At 45.7% G+C, this 17,343-nt stretch overlaps 1 protein-coding gene across 1 annotated transcript in view; it reads right to left on the bottom strand.

Annotated features, from left to right (window-relative positions):
* Positions 1–17,343, bottom strand: part of ATRNL1 (attractin like 1) — a 998,829-nt gene that overhangs the window by 385,392 nt on the left and 596,094 nt on the right. The window lies entirely within an intron of this gene.

Raw genomic sequence — 17,343 nt, 5'->3', positions numbered from 1 at the left:
GAGGACAGATATCGTCGCCAGGTCATAGCATGCCCAGATACAGGACATGATCCATGATGAAATTCTTTGGGAGGAGACTGGAAGCCCCTTCATTCTGTCTACAACTGCGACAAACAGCTGAATGGACTTCCAAAATGGTTTCATTCATTCCATATAAAAGGCTAACGCCCGGCAAACGTCCAACTAGTGAAGTTTTTGCTCCCTGCTGCTTGCATGTGGCTTAGGGCAGAAAACAGGGAGAAAGATATCCTGGTTAATATGAAACTGGGAGACAAATTTTAGGAAGGAAGGCTGGATGCGATCTAAGCTGAACCTTGTCCTTATAGAACACAGTGTAAGGGGGCTCAGATGTTAGAGCCCTGAGCTCAGACACCCCCCTGGTCGACGTTATCGTTACCAGGAATGCCACCTTATCTGAGAGGTACATTAGAGAACATGTCGCAAGCGGTTCAAAGGGTGGCCCCATTAGTCTGGAAAGGACCAGGTTAAGGTCCCAGGCCGGGACTGGCTGTCGTATGTGAGGATATAGTTTGTCGAGACCTTTTAGGAAACGACTCACCATCGGGTTGGCAAAGACCGACTGGGCCCCCCATGTGTGGATGTAAGGCAGAAATGGCAGCCAAGTGGACCTTTATTAACAACATGGGAAGCCCTTGCTCTTTAAGCTGGAGGAGGTAGTCCAATATCATGGGTATCGATGACAGAGTTGGAGACAGGAGATATTGTGAAGATCAAATTGTGAATCTTTTCCATTTGGCCAGGTAGGTGGCCCTAGTGGAGGGTTTCCTACTGCCGAAGAGGACTTTCCTGACTGGACCCAAACAAGCCAGCTCCAATGGGTTTAGCCATGGAGCTTCCACGCCGTGAGGTGGAGCAATGTTGGAAGCAGCTGCGGTCCTGAATTATTAGGTCCGGGAGCAAGGGTAAGGTGATAGGGTTTTCCATGGCCATTTCCAGGAGAGAAATGTACCAGTCCTGATGGGGCCAGACTGTGGCAATCAATATCACCAAGGTTTCATCCCTCTGAACTTTGACTAGCACCTTCTGAACAAGTGGTATTGTTGGAAACACATAAAGGAGGTGTCCCTTCCAGGGAAGGTGGAACGTGCCCGTGATGGAGCCTGGGCTGTGATTCAGGAAGGAGCAGAATTGCAGGCACTTCCTGTTGTGCCATGTGACGAACAAGTCTATCTGGGGAAAACCCCACTGTTGGAAGATGGTATTTGCGACATCCGGGCGTAGGGACCATTCGTGGCTGTGAAAGGACCTGCTGAGATAGTCCACCAACTCATTTTAGACTACGGGCAGGTACGTAGTTTCCAGGTGTATTGAGTGTGTTATGCAAAAGTCCCACAGCTTGAGGGCTTCCTGGCACAGGGGAGAAGAGGGTGCACCCCCCGGTCTGTTTATAAAAACATTGATGCAGTATTGTCCATCATGACCAATACACATTTCCCTTCCAACTGAACTTGGAATATCTGGCATGCCATACAGACCGCTCTCAGGTTTCTGACATTGATGTGTAGCGAGAGCGCTGCCTGGGACCAAAGGCCCTTTGTCCTGAGGTCTCCCAGTTGCACACCCCACCCCAACACTGATGGATCCAAGGAAGGGATAATGGAGGCCAAAGAGACTATGCAGAACTTCAGTTTCTTCATGGACTTGTTGAGGTCTCGCAGGTCTAGGGTAGGCCTGAGGCCCCCCTTTGGCTTTCAGTATTAGGAAATACCGGGAATAGAACCCCTTGCCCTTCAGCTCCTGAGGAACCTCTTCCACTGCCCCCAGCGATAGGAGCGAGTGCACCTCCTGCAGGAGGAGTTGCTCATGAGAAGGGTCCCTGAAGAGGGACAGGGAAGGGGGTGGAAGGAAGGGAGGGAGGAGAACTGGAGGGAGTATCCCCTTTCTACCATATGAAGTAACCAGTGATCCAATGTAATTCTGGCCCATACAGGGTAGTTGGCACAAGAAGGCAAGGGGGATGGATCCAGAGTCCGGACTGGTGTGTTGCCTGCAGGCGCACCTTCAAAAGTTCTGCTTCTGGCCTGCTGACTGTTTCGCCTGCCCAGAGCCCTAGGCTGATGACGGGTAACGTCTCTTTCTTTTATTCCTATTCCTCCTCTGAGAAAAGTCCTGCCTGTTTTCAGGGTGGTAAAAATGAGGTGGAGGTTATGGCTTAAAAGTCTCCGTTGTATGGCCGGACTGTGCAAGCCAAGGGATTTGAGGGTGGCCCTCGAGTCCTGGAGGCTATGAAGCTGTGAGTCAGTCTTTTCTGAAAAGAGGGTTGAGCCCTCAAAGGGGAGGTCCTTTGGATAGTTTGTTGGACCTCGTATGGAAGCCCTGAGACTTGGAGCCAGGAGCTCCGGAGGCCATGGTGCGGGCGGCCGAATCAGCCACATCAAAGACTGCCTGCAGCAAAGCTCGGGCAATGAGCTTACCCTCCTCTACCAAGGAAGAAAACTCTCCTTGGAGTCCTGTAGCAACAGTTCTATACATTTTTCAGTCGCTCCGCAGGAGTTGTAACTGTACCTACTGAGGACAGCCTGGTGATTAGTAATTTGGAGCTGGAGCCCCCGAGTGGAATAAATTTTCCTCCCAAAGAGGTCCAGCTTTTTAGCCTCCTGGTTTTTTGGGGAGAGTCCCTGGTAATCTTGGCGCTCCCACTCATTAGCCGCCACCACCACTAAGGAGGTTTGGCGGGGGATGAGTGTATAGGTTCTCGAACCCCTTAGAGGGAACAAAGTATTTTCATTCATTCCTCTTTGCTGTTGGTGGTAAGGAGGCGGGGGTCTGCCACAGGGTCTTGGTGGTATCCTGTATTATTTTAATGAGTGGCAAGGCAATACTGGAGGGACCAAAGGGGCAAGAATGTCCACCATGAGGTCTGATGTTTTGACAACCTCCTTGGCTGGGATCTCCAGGTTCTGCACCACCCTCCTCATCAGCTGCTGGAGCACTCTACTGTCCTCCAGGGCAGGGGCCGTCAACGTTCCTGCCACCACCTCAGCAGGTGAGGACGAGGATGAGGCCCTAGCTGGGTGCGGGTCCTGTTCCCTTCCCTCCGCACCAAGGGGACCTCGTGGTGCCTGGTCTTCTGGTGTGGTCGGTGCCGGCGTGCTGAATGGTTGGTTCTGTTCCGGATGAGGTGCCGGATGCACATATGACACTGAAGACACCAATGCCGACCTAGAGTAGGACCTCTGGCTCTGGCCCTGTCTGGTGAAATACCCAAAGGTCCAGAACAGCCACTAGGTGGGAGCCTATCACTGACCAGGCCAGGACCCCAGATGAAGCTGCTGCTGTCCACATCTTTTGGTCCTGGATCGCCTGCTTCTCTTGGATCTATAGGACTCTGCTTCCGACTCCGAGGACTTGCTATAAGAGGACTGGAACTCGGGGACAGATGCGGCTCCCCTATCTGCCCACTGGTGGATGGTACCAGTGACCAATGCCGAGGAGATGGTGACCAGTGAGGTACCATTGCTGGCTTGCCCCTGCACAGCACCGAGGGTCTCATGGGTGTCGCTGAGACTGAGCTCAGTGTCCTGTCTCGCCCTGGAGGGGAAGGTGGCACGGTGAAGGCAATGAGGTCTTGGCAGCTTCGAACGCCTCCAGTGTGGAAGGCAGTTGCAGATTACTGCCTTCCCATATAGGGAAGTGCTGAGGGCTTGGAGTTGACTGATCCCATGCAGGAGCAGGAGTCGCCGTGACCCTAGCCAGTGGAGTCAAACTCCCGCGGCCCGATGTGGGTCTCACAGTGGCAGGCTTCTTCTGAGTCAGTCTGGGTATGGGGGAGTGACCCCTTTCAGGTCTTCTCTTCTTGTGGGGCATCGGGGATTGCAAACGGTGCCGCCCACTGCCATGCATGGAGCTCCGATGTGACGAACTTTGCTGGTGCCGAGGCTCTCTGGCAGAGTCCTTCCTCGGTGCTGACTCATGTCTTGTCGGTGCCAGCGCACTGCACATCGACGTCGAGGTGCTCGGCATTGGTTCCACTGAACTGGAGTCCAAGTGAGGAGGGAGAGCGGCCTCCATCAGAAATATCCTGAGGTGCAGATCCCTCTCCTTCTGAGTCCTCAGACAAAATCCCCTGAAGCTCTTGCAACATTCTTTCTGGTGGCTTTCCCCCAAACACTTCAGGCAGGAAGTTTGGGGGTCACTTCTTAGCATAGACTTGTCACATGCTGCGCAGGGTTTAAACCCCAGGGACCGATGCATGCCCCAGTACCGGGGGAGAAAAAGGGGGTACCCCCCAAATGAAACCTATCTAAACTATACTACTACTATAACCTAACTATTTACAGGGGGGACGGACAAAAGTTCAAACTACTAGAGAAGTTATGCTTGCAATGCAAGTGATAACCATCATTCTGGCTAACCGTCACAGATGGTAAGAAGGAAATGAAGTGGCGGCAGGTCGGCAGGGCTCTATATTCAGCGCCAGGGAGGCGTGACTCCAGGGGGTGCCTGGACCGACCCAACGGGTACTGTTAGGGGAAAAACCTTCCGGCTGCCATACACGCGGCACGCACACACCTGATTGGAATTGACATGAGCCATCATTCAAAGAAGAACTATGGAATAGAATCCATAACTTCATTCCTTTCAAACCCCAAACTTGTACAGATAGAGTTTTGGGGGTGCGAGGAATGAAAGATTAGTCCTAGAGAGATTGAAAGATTTGCCTCCCAGCATCAGAAACTAGATTAGAACTCACAAGTTCTTTGGCTCCCAGTTCTGTGCTTACTCCACTAGACCATAAGCAAGGAAAAAAACATGAAAACTGAACATGGACAATTTTTTATATATAATAAAGAATGTAGTATATTAAAATTAGGTTCCTTTTTCCAGCCTAACCTACTGGATAAAACTTTATGTAATGCCCAAACTGTTTTTAAAATCCCAGCTGCATCTATGCCATTACAATTATAATTTCACATAAAATTTGCAACCATTGAAATCCACCTCATAATTTACAGAGAAGAAAGTTAAGCCTTAAGTTCATTAACTGTTTTTATTTGCCAGGGCCCGTAGACACAGGTTTCATGTTATTCTGGGGACAGAATTTCTTCAGCATAAAAATTATAGAGAGAGATAATTCATATTTACAATTTAGGAAATTTTCTAATGAGACTTTAACTGATTCTAAGAGGGTAAAAAAGTCACAGTCTTGCCAAGTTTGGGTGAGGATTAAAAAGTCTTCAAGGCATCAGCTAAAAAACAGTGAATCATCCCAATGCAGATGCCACAGTTTCTGTAAGAAAGGAGTCCGTTAGTGATATATTATTAGCCTTACATATCTGATTGCATTTCTGCTCTCTCTTACACAAAAGGTCAGTGAACCAGTAGACACAATGAAGCATCCTGATATAAAAGGATGTAAGTAAATGGTTTCATCTGTAGTATGAATATCACAGCCTAGAGCACAGCAGCTTCTGTAATATCCTGCTTAGTTCTTCAAAAAAATTAGTATTTCAACCAAGTTTTGCTCCAGTGCATATACTGAATAAGATGCTTGTAGATTAAGTATGCTCTTCTGGATCTGGCCATAACATCTATGCCTTCATGTATACAATTTTAAATAACTTGCTTACAAAATGTTCCTTTTTATAATTTTGATCTTTAATACATCAGAAACCCCTATGAAAATATATTCTATTTTGGTGTGTTTCTTATCAAAGTAATTGAATGTGCATTTCACATGCTTCTAGGTCTTACCACCCAACCTTCACAAGGCAAACAATCATGTTAAACAACTATTCCAAAGCATAGTTTAAAAACAAGTGGTGTTGTCAAACCACAATATTTCCTCTTTCTGGCTGGACAGGACGAATGGGGTCATACCATATGCTCACCAGGTTAAAAAAACAGCAGGCTAGACAAGAAAAAGACCCGGAGTAATACATATTTTCTAAATCAGGTTAGAACATGTTGTGGCTTCAACCATGTTTAAATTGTGCTTAATCCCAGTTATTAATTCACAGGCCTGCCGACAGGGGGGCAAAAGGGGCATTTGCCTGGGGACCCAGGCTGCTGCTGCCAGGAGCCCTGGGCCCTGTTAAATTGCCCAGGTGGGCTGCAGGGCTCAGAGGCGACGCCGGGAGGGGGGGAGAGAGGTCGGTCGCCCACCCTCCCCAAATACCTGCTCGGGGCACTCGACCCAGCAGCCAGCCCCAGATGAGGAGAAGAAGGGGGCAGGGCCAGAGCTGGAAGGGAAGAGGCGGGGCCAGAGCCTCTCCTCTTCCAGCCACGCTGCCCGGTGCAGCGCAGCGGCTGCCCTGGGACTCAGCTTCTCTAGGGACAGTGGCCGAGTGAGCCAGAGCCCTCCCGGCATGCTCAGAGTCGGCTCCTGTCCCCAGAAGCTGAGCCTGGGCAAGGCAGGGAGCAGCGACAGGGGCAGCCCTCTCCCTGCCCAGGCTCAGCTTCTGGGGACAGGAGCTGACTCTGAGCATGCCGGAGAGGGCGGTGGGGCTCCAGCTTGCTCGGCCACTATCACCAGAAGCTGAGCCTGGGGAGGCGGCCTACTGCTGCTGCAGCCAGGTGCTCTCCCAGGCAGGTGCTGTGCTGCACCGGGCAGCATCTGGGAGTGGCTCCGGAGCCTGGCTGTCAGAAGAGCAGCCAGTGGAAGCCAGGGTGGCGCAGCAGGAGGACAGAGCCCCCTGCCCAGGTAATGTGGGATGGGGAGGAGGAGACGGGGAGAGTGCAGGTGCAGGGCAGGGAGGAGTCACGCGGGAGATCACGCAGGAGGGGTCACATGGGGGTGTCACGTATCCCCCCTTAGCTGATATCCCCCTTTGAGTCCCTCCCATTAGTTGCCTCTGGCAGGGCTCCTAGGCGTGCACGGGATGGTACTGGCAGTGGCGAAGGCAGCCGGGTGGGCATGTGGAAGCCCTGGCCGTTCCGGAAGAGCGCACCCAGCAGGGCAGATGGCAGCTCACTGGGCACCTGCCAGCGCAGGTGCAGCACCACCCACATGTTGGGCAGACTGCATCCGTGCTCCATTGACTGTTCTGCCCTGGGGCCAGGAATTGCTGCCTGTGGGCCTGTTTATTCTGTAGATGAACCTTGAAACCACGACTTGCCTATTACTGTTATGAGCATTATTCACCATTGTTGTTACACACTACAGAACCATCCAGTTATTAAAAAGTTACTTGCAGATACTGAGAGACCTTGTGTTAGGCTTCACATTTTGGAACATTTGTTCGGTAAGAAGTGACTGTTGTACGCCATCTTAAGGTCAATTGGCCATTGTTGCCATTAACTCTGGTACGTCAATTTTAGTGACACAGGTTTCCACATGTTCATGTCAGAATTGTTTCTAGCTCTTCAATGCTAGCGATCCTAAGGAAATAACACTCACTTTAATACCTCCTGACATTTACAATTTTGTCTGTGTGGGAATGATTTGGGAGTTCTGTCCGTGCCACTTCTGAATTGAGGATGATTTTATGAAACAGTATCATGAAATTATTGTGTCCTGGAAAGCCTATACATATGTGGATCCACTATGCGTTGGCAGGGTTGTGTCATGTTTCTGTCATGCCAGAGACAATGGTGAGTGAGCAGCACTCAATGATGGTCTATTCAAAGTAAAATGCTTTGGGACAATGGATTTGTTCAAACTGAGGGCAGGTCTACACTACAGCCAGGATCGACGCTCTACCGGTGGGTGATTTAGCGGGTCTAATAAAGACCTGCCAAATTGACTGCAGATTGCTCTCCAGTTGACCTCTGTACTCTACCCCCGACAAGAAGAGTAAGGTAAGTCGACAGGAGATTTTCTCCCGTCGACCTCCCACAGTGTAGACCCCGCGGTAACTCAATCTAAGGTACGTCGCCTCCAGCTACGTTATTCACGTAGCTGGAGCTGCATAGCATAGGCCGACTTACCGCAGTAGCGTAGACATAGCCTGAGAGAAGACACTTCCTCCTCTTATCTGAAGGGAGGGAGGTGTGGAATGTAATGGAAAATTACCAGAACTAGAGCAAAAGAAGCAAATGATCCCTGCTATAAAGGAACTCACAAGGGGGATCTGAGGGGAGAGTCATTTGGTACCAGATTAAGATGAGAGAGGCTGATGCAGGGCAAGGAGGCAGATGACCCTGCCTGTCTGCCTGCCAGCTTGTGTATCTCACCAACAGAAGTTGGTCCAATAAAAGATATTACCTCATCCACTTTGCCTGACAGAACAAACATGATCCCCCAAGGACTCCCAAGGGAAAGGTAAGCTAGTGAGGGACATTGAGTTTAGGATGTTTTATTATTTTGTATGATCTGTACTCTCCTGTATTTTACATGATTAAGGATAAAAGATCATACAGATGTTAGACTGTACAAAGTGTAGCAGCCTTCACAACTGCTGCGTGCCCCTGAGAGTGTTGAACTGTAAGCCAAAGCTTCACAGCTTTCGGGTGGAGTTCTGGGAGGGGAGTGTTTAAGTATTGGGGAGTCTGAAGGGTCAGTGCTGTGCCCAGAGGGGTCTAAGTGGATGGACAGCAGATTCCAACATTTGGAAGAGGATGCCAAATAGAAGGTCTGTCCCCTGAGAGTGTGCTTAGTGACCCTGAGATTAGGATAGTGGCTGCATTCCATTCAGATTCCAGGATCTTGAAACAACCTGGGGATCCAGAGCACAGAGGCTTGGATTCCTCTAATAGCAGTTCTAGTAGCAGGTTGTGCCCTAAGAATCCCTCAATGCCCACTGGCAAAGGATTCACTGTCATGTAACAGCAAACTCCTATCAGGCCTGCCAAACTCACACCACCTAACATATTGCTATCATAGTACTTATCTATAAAGAACATTGTGTAGGGTGTCAAATGAAAGCTTATAACTTTATGGTCACCATAAGCATTGTGAGATGTATATATGGACGTTGTTCAAGAAGCTGCATGTATATACTATAAATATGTTTAAATTATGTAAACAGGCCAGGTAGATAAACAACTTTTTCCCAGACAAAGGAATGTTGATTTATCTGTGTTCCTAGGTCTCTGATGTAAATCAAGTACTGTGTAAGTCAACACGAAGCAAACTTCATTTGCATATTAAGTCAATAAGAAAAGCAAGTCAATGGGAGAATGAGAAAGACAATATGGTGTCAGCACACTGAAGAACCAACAGCAGAAGAGAACCCCTGGGCGGGGGGGTCCATCACTAAGGGAGCAAAAAGAACATCACTTTGTTGTCTCCATGAAAGCTGGATCTTGGCCCAAGAGTCTGGTGACACTGAGAGATTGCTTTAGGTGAGTAACTTAACTTAGACAAAGAGTTTAGTTTGCTAAAGTTACGTTTAGTCTCCTAGAAGCATGTTATACTTTTGTTTTATTTGTAACTATATCTGTTTCTCCTGTCCTTACTGCGTATCACTTGAATTTCTCTTTGTTAATAAACTTCTCTTTGTTTTATCAAAAATGTGAATTCTTAGTTGATGCAAGTAAGCTGCCGTGCACATTGTCTTTTTGGAGGCAGCAGATTTCATAAACAGTGAGTGTTCAGTGAGAGAGACTGGATCCCATGGAGAAATGCTCTTCAAGAGGGATTGGGGACTGGGTGCACCAGGTGTTACCTGCAAGGCAAAGTAAAGGCTGGCAGAGTTCTGAGAAGTTTGTCTGGTGTGGTTAACAGACTCAGGTGACAGGAAGCTGCCACCTAATTTAGCTCCAGCAAGTCTCTTTGCCAACACAAAGGGGTAACAAGGTCACTCATAGTTCTGGGTGCCCCAAGAAAGTGTCGTAGAGGCTAGTAGTGCCTTATTTGCAACAGAGAACATACATTAGAGATTGTAATTTTCCTATGTGTAGTTAGAAGAAAAATCTAGCAAGATTTCTTGCTACATATATACATTTACTATTCATCGCATATGTAGTTGCTTCATCCTCTTTGCTACTACCATACCACTGTAAAGCAACGTGATGATTTTTCCTTTGTCTCATCCATTCTGATCGATCATTTTCTAGCTATGTCGTCACTGAGCTACACTTACAGTCATTATTGACAGGAGTTGATCCTATGCAAAGAAGCATGACTGCCTTGGCTTCTCTGCAATATGAAAACAAGATGAGGTCTAATACTGAAGGTCATTAACAGATAAAGGAAAAGCACATTTTTCTATTATATTGTTTATTAAGTGTAATTGAGTTACCATCCACAAGGATATGTGGTAAATTGCTGGCACTACTATAATGGGTCCTGCGCTTTCTCTTCTTGTGGGGGTGTTCAGGGTGCCGTTTCTCACCCCTGATCTGGGGTATTAACTGTCCCACTAGTATCCCAGAGAAGGGGAGTGGAGAGGGAGGGACCCGGGCCCGCCCTCTACTCCGGGTCCCAGCCCAGGGGCCCTAGGGATAGCGGTAAACCACTTGAGCTAGAGATTCCCTCCCCTGGGCTACTTCCCTCTACGGCCCTTCAGCTTGGAGGGCTTCCTGACCTCTCTCTGCTTGGGCAAAGTTTTTCCCAACCCCTTGTGCCTGTGGAGTCCCTCTGCTCTGTACAAGCCGGGTTTCCCTTTACCTAGGGTCTTGGTCTTTTGGCCCCGCTCTTTTCCAAACTCTCCTCTGCTTCCCTCCAAACTGCTCTCCTTCAAACTGCTCTCTGCTCCAACACCAAACCACTCTGCTTCAACTCCTCCAACTCTCTGATTGAAGCAGGGGGTTTTTATCAGGTGACTGGCTTCAGGTGCTCTAATTGGCTTAATTGGCTTCAGGTGCTCTAATTAATCTGTAGCAGCCTCTCTTCCCTCTGCAGGGAATAAGGCTCTCATCATCCTGGGATTTACATATCTCCCATCTATCACTCTCCTGCTGCCCTCTGGCCATACTATATCACAGATATTATCTGACAGAGATATATGATAAGCAATGTTGTCAAGTGTGATACTTCTTTATTTTGTAAAAACAACCGAATGCCAAAGTGCTAACCTTTACTGACAACAAATGATTAACATTGTGTACTGGGGTACTCCAAGAGAATAACCTAATAGCCCCAAATTGTCTTTAAACTGATGGCTAAAGATACCATGTTTCAACAAAGGTTGACAAAATTTGACAAAGGGGTTCAACAACCCTGGAAGGAGGTAGGAAGAACACTATATCAATTCCAAACTAGTTACATAAGGTAAACAACTCAGAGACCAAGGTGCAGGGGGGCCATTACAATGTACACCACCAGATGAGACAGGCTGACAGAGAAGGGGATTCACAGAGTGTGAAGGAAGAAAAAAAATGTGAACCAGGGCTTAAGTAAGAGAACAAGATATTGAAGTGCAGGAGGTGAAACAGCTACATGGCTGAAGTAAGGATGTAAGCTTTTTGATTATAACACATAAAGGTACCTGAAGTGCTAAGAAACTTTCCTATCAACCTAGTATGATTTATGTAACTTGAGGCTGCAATTGAAGTGTTTTAGTATTGATTTACTAATTACTCCATGTAGAAATGTTTCTGAAAGTACTAAATGCTCACCAGGGTTCAGTTATGACTAAGGATATGATTCTGTCATGGAGGTCATGGATTCTGTGACTTTCCGGAATCTCCATGACTTCTTCTGGGGCAGGGCTGGAGCAGGTCTCAGCCCCAGGCAACTGGAGCAATGGCCACAGGGCTGAAGCAGCGACTGGGGTTGGGTCATCACCCTTGGGGCTGGAGCAGTGGCGGTCAGCCCCTGCTTCAGGAGTAGTGGCGGGGCTGCCAGAACAGCTGACCAGCAGTCAGTCCTGGGGCAGCTGGAATAGCTGACTAGTGGTCAGCCTCAAGGCTGCCAGAGCAGCACCCCCCAGGCCACCGGAACAGCGGCCAACAGCCAGCCCCGGAGCCGCTGGAGCAGCGGCCAGGATTGGGTCAGCCCCCTCTGGGGCTGGAGCAGCAGCAGTCAGCCCCGACACAGTAGCAGCGGTGGGGCTGGAGCAGCTGCAAGTCTCTGGCAGTGCTCTATTTGTGCCCGCCCAGGATATTTGTCATAAAAGTCAGGGACAGATCACAGGCTTCCATGAATTTTTGTTTATTGCCTGCAACATTTTTACTAAAAATACCCGTGACAGAATCTTAACCTTAGTTATCACCAACATCATGAAGATTTAATTTGGGACTTATAATAATAATAATTATTATTATTATTAATAATTAATAATAGTCTCCCTGATTTCGAGGAGGACATAGACAAACACAGTTAGTACTAATGGGTCTTCGCTTGACTCCATAGACCAATTCGGGAAGAACAACATTTACTTCACTGGCCACAGACTAATGAGAGCCAGAGTGTAACCCAAGACACTCAGGATGTGGCTTACATGCTTGAAGGTGCTTTGTGAGTGGCCCAGGTGGGAGCTACTTCAGCAAAGCATTGTAAGGAACCCAAGGTTGTAAGGCAGGGGTGACACAGCTGCTCATTAGTCTGGATTGTACCTGGTATGTCACAAACTTGCACAGAGAAACGTCATGAGGACAACAGCATTATACACTTTAATTTGTGTCTATAGATAGATTCCATGTTCCTTCCAAATTCAGTGATAAAGGCAACAATATGTGGTGCTGACTTTCTTAATTTGTGCATCCATTTTGTGATCGACTGTCACTTCATTATTTAACATACTGCTGAGATAAATAAACTGTTTGATGGTTTGGAGCGTGATACCTTCCAAAATTATTGATGGTTCTTGGTAAAGTTGTTGAAAAGATGGCTGGTACAGCTTTTGTTTGGCTGATGGTAAGGCCAAAGTTATGAGCCACCACAGCAAGGTGGTTTGTACGATCTTGTAATGCTGCTTCAGAATGTGCCACCAAGGTGCAATAATCGGAGTAGAACAGTTCCTGGATCAAAGCTTCGCTCATCTTGGTATTTGCAAGTAGACAAGAAAGATTAAAGAACCTGTCAGTTCAAAAGTGTATAAAGTCACCATTTGAAGAGCCATGAAGGGTTTCCTCTAGCATCACAGCAAAGTATAAACAAAATGTCTAGGAGAAAAGACATCCTTACTTCACCCCATTTGTGACTGGAAATGGATCTATTAGATCACCATCAACACTAACTTTTCCATCCATGCCTTCATGGAATTGCCGAACAATATTAATAAATTTGTCTGGGCATCCAAATTTAGTAAGCAATTTCCAGACAGCCGTGTGGTTGACCGTGTCAAAAACCTTGGTTAGACTGAGAAACATGATGTACGAAGGTTGATGTTGTTCGTGACATTTTTATTTTGATTGTCAGACATGCCACAGTACTCCACTGAACATAAAAGCTACACTGTGACTCAGACCATACTTTGTCCACCAGGAGCTGGTTCAAGAGAATCCATGCAGGAATGTTACTGGGCACGGAGAGCAAGGAGATGCTGCAGTAGATACCATAGCCACTGTTTAAGCCTTTGCACTTATAGATAGTGACAAGGTTAGCATCTTTTAGTTGTTGCAGTATGATTTCTTGAAGCCAGACGTGATAAGAATTCAAAAAGCTTGTCAATGAGAGGATTTCCTCCATGTTTGAAAACGTCAGCTGGAGTGCATCAGGACCAGGATATTTGTTATTTTTCATTGCTTGAACAGCCTCTAGCACCTTGGCTCATGAGGGTGGATCAGCAAGTGCATTAGATGTAGGTAGTTTACAGACATTATCCAGTGACTCATCAGGGACAGTAGACAGATGATTAAGTAATTCAGTAAAGTGTTCACACCACCCTTGGTGGATGATAGTGTGATCTGTGACGAGAAATTCATCATCAGCACTTGTTAGCGGTAAAGGCAGATTGGGTAGGGCTATACACAGCTTTGACCATATCATAAAAGCTTTTGGGATCATGTTATTCTGCAAGGAACTGCAATTCAGCCACTTGGTGTTCAAACCACATATTTTGCTTTTGGCAGAATTTGTGTTGAAGTTTGCTGCAAGCTATTCTATATCTGGCCTTTTTCAACTCAGAGGACAGGTCAGGTAAGAGCACATTATGACCTTGCCTGTTTGGCATGAAGAAGATTTGATATTTCAGAACCATTATCATTGAGCCAAGCTGCATGATGGCATTTCGTATATCAAACACAACTGACAACTTTATTAGAGATTGTATCACACAGGATTACACCCATTAAGCAGATACATCATCATTGATTGTTGGAAGTTTTCAAAATGATAGTTAGCCGTGTTGAGAATTGTTCGGTGGTTGATGGATCTTTCATCCGGGAAACATTTAGATGCTTAAATGACTGGTTTTTATGCATTTTCGGCCAAATAGAAAGGGAGAACTTTGACTGAACAAGACAATGGTCAGTCTAGCAATCAGCTCAGTGTAATACCCAGGTTATGTGCACATCCCGTAGGTCCCGCTATCGGACCAACACATAGTCACTCAGATGCCAATGACATGACCAAGGATGCATTCAAATTATTTTGTATTTGTCATGGAAATGGAAGACAGTGTTTGTGATAAATAATTGGTGCCCAACATGTCACCAGCAAAAGTAAGCCATTACTATTCATTCTGCCAATGCTATGTTTGCCAAGTATGCCGCACCATGTAGAATCATCATCGCCAACATGAGCAGGGAGTCAATCAGATCAGATTATTTAGTTTGGAGTAAATTTGCTCCTTTCCCTCATCAGAGTTAGTGACTGTTTGCGTGTAGGACTGATTACCGAAGCATAACATCCACCTCTCAGAGCAGCTGAAGCTTCATCAATCTGTCATTTATACCAATGGGTAGGATCTCCAAACAAGAGACAAGATTTTTTCTAATTGCAAAGCCATCTCCCATGTTATGTGGCTTGTTTTGTAGGTGTCCCTTCTAGAAGAATGTGTACCCCGAACTCTTCTCAGTCAGTTGATCCTCTTCAGCAAATTACTTCTCACTCAGCACCACAATGTTGATGCGATATCTTTCAAGCTCTTGAGCAATCAGAACGATCTGCCTGGCAGGACAGGCAGTTTGATCTGGACGATCAAGGAGCGTACAGACCTTCCATGTTATAACACTGAGACAATAAGAAACTTTTCAAGGCATGTGTAAGTTTCAACCATGTGATGGAACACCTTCCAGCTACAGCACACTGGCCACAGCTGTTCAAGATGAGCAATTTTTAGGACACCTTTTCTAGCCCCCTCCTCAGATTGCCATCAGCTATACTGTCCCTGAATAAAGCAGTTGAGTAAATCATGATGCTGCCAACTATGGTTTCCCCCCAAGTCAATGCAGAGCCTCTCTTGCTACAGAGGGCAGGACAAGAGGCAATGGGTCTTCAAATACTTAAAAGGCTGCCATAAAAAAATGGAGAAAAATTGCCACAGATGGCAATTTATTGGATTTCTGTATGTTGCCACAGAGGGCAGGACAAGAGGCAATGGGTTCAAACTACAGTATAACAGTTTTAGTTTAAATCTCAGGAAAAACTTCCTAATTGTACGAACAGTACAATACTGGAACAAACTGCCTAGGGAAGTCATAAAAGCTCCTTCATGGGAGGTTTTCAAAAACAGGCTGGATAGCCATCTGTTTTGGGTGGTTAAGACAACAAATCCTGCATCTTGGCAGGGGGTTAGACCCTTGTGGTTCCTTCTAACCCTATGATGCTATGATTGTAATCTGGCCAGTTGCTAACATGCATCACAGCTCCAAACTAGCTACTTTTATGAAAAAATTCAGGGAGATGTCAGCCTTCTCAAAACTTATAATCACTCTTTTCAGAACTATGAATCTATAGCATTTATATATTGCTTTTCATCTCGATGCAGCGAAGTAATTTGTGCACGTACGTTGATAAATAACAGCCTCACTATCACTGTTTGACAGCTGACTATGGGATCATGTATTTAAAAAAAGAAAGAAAAACAACAATATAAAATTAATTTAAGCTAACTTCCACCTAGGTGACATCATTAAGAATCATCATTTTAGATATCACTATACTATATAACTAAATTTATACTTTCCATTTTGTGTAATCTCAAAATGTAATTTTGGTTGGATTAGTTTTCAAGTGATAGGCAGCCTTGGAAATCTAAAAATGTCAAAATCTTAAATCCTAGAAGAAACAATGTTTTCAAATAATGCTTTAAATTCCTTTGTTGAAGAATATCGTAGAATCTTACAAAAAGGTTTATAAATTTGATGATGTTTTTGATCCCAAAATACGATTTGATCACCGCTCTATTACCATTACAAACCTCACATGTAAGAATCACAATACACCTGCAGCTGGACTGTGTCCGTGGCATGCCAGGTCACTCATATGAGCCTTCATCATGTCTTAGTTGGATTACTGTAATTAATTGTACATAGAATTTCTTGTTTTCGTTCTACAAGCTACCATGTTTTCAGATTTCTATAGGAAGATTGCTAACATTAGTGAAACACCTCTGTGCCGGTGTCTGTGCACAGCTTCACTACCATAGGAGAATCACTAGGGAAACTGTACCTTAGGCAGGCACAATTTCTCTAGATATTGCCCTGTTTATGGTGAAGGAGGAAAGATGGGGATACCCTTTGCATCAGACAATAGGTACAAGATTAATGTGTTAGTTTGGGGAGTAGAGATCTCATGGCTTGCCCACTTCTGGGTGAGTTGTATCCCAGAAGGGGATACAGAGGCAAGCAGTCCACAAATTACTTAAGAGCTGGCAAAGAAAAAAAAATTAAACAATTTTTAGGCCAAATCACCGACATTACCAGAGCTGCACTCATTTACAAAAGAAGAGGATATTACCCTTTGAGTATAAGAACCAATCAGAGCAGATTAGACTGAAGTAGCTAACCGGATTAGAGAGATTTGCATATACATTGCACAGTTATTGGGAAATAAACATATAGCAATTATGTAAATCTTGCACTCTGGTGAATAATGGCTGTCTGCCATTGTACACAAATTTGCATACTGAATGGTTATTGGGAAATAACTGAACAGTGATACTCCAAAGTAGTGTAGGTAATTCATACACGTTAAAAGTTACACATTCTTTTAAAACAGTTGATTTTTTAAAAAGTGTTTCAATTTAATCCTGTTTTGGATCAGAGAATAGTCCTACATTTTCAGATAGGGACCAACGCTGCATTCCTTCCACAGCCAAATCTCACAGCTCACTTGTCTTTTAACAACATATTCAAGAAAGGAAAAGTGAAGACTCTCTTGATTTTGTTTAAAAACAAACAAACAGTTTTCTTCAACAGTTTTCATAATATGAGTTTATAGTAATAATTCTATACAAAATACTTATTTCAAAATCATCACATGCAGGTCTACCTGCATTTATATAAATCAGCATAACTGGCCTATGATTTCTATTACATACTAACATTAAAGGTATACAGTTGGAAAAATATTTTGGCTAATCTTTGCATAAAGAATGCAAAGACTATCAT

The sequence above is a fragment of the Terrapene carolina genome, unplaced genomic scaffold, assembly GCF_002925995.2.
Source record: "Terrapene carolina triunguis isolate 2854851 unplaced genomic scaffold, T_m_triunguis-2.0 Scaffold95, whole genome shotgun sequence".
Classification (NCBI taxonomy): Eukaryota; Metazoa; Chordata; order Testudines; family Emydidae; genus Terrapene; species Terrapene triunguis.
This window is presented reverse-complemented; position numbering and strand designations above follow the sequence as displayed.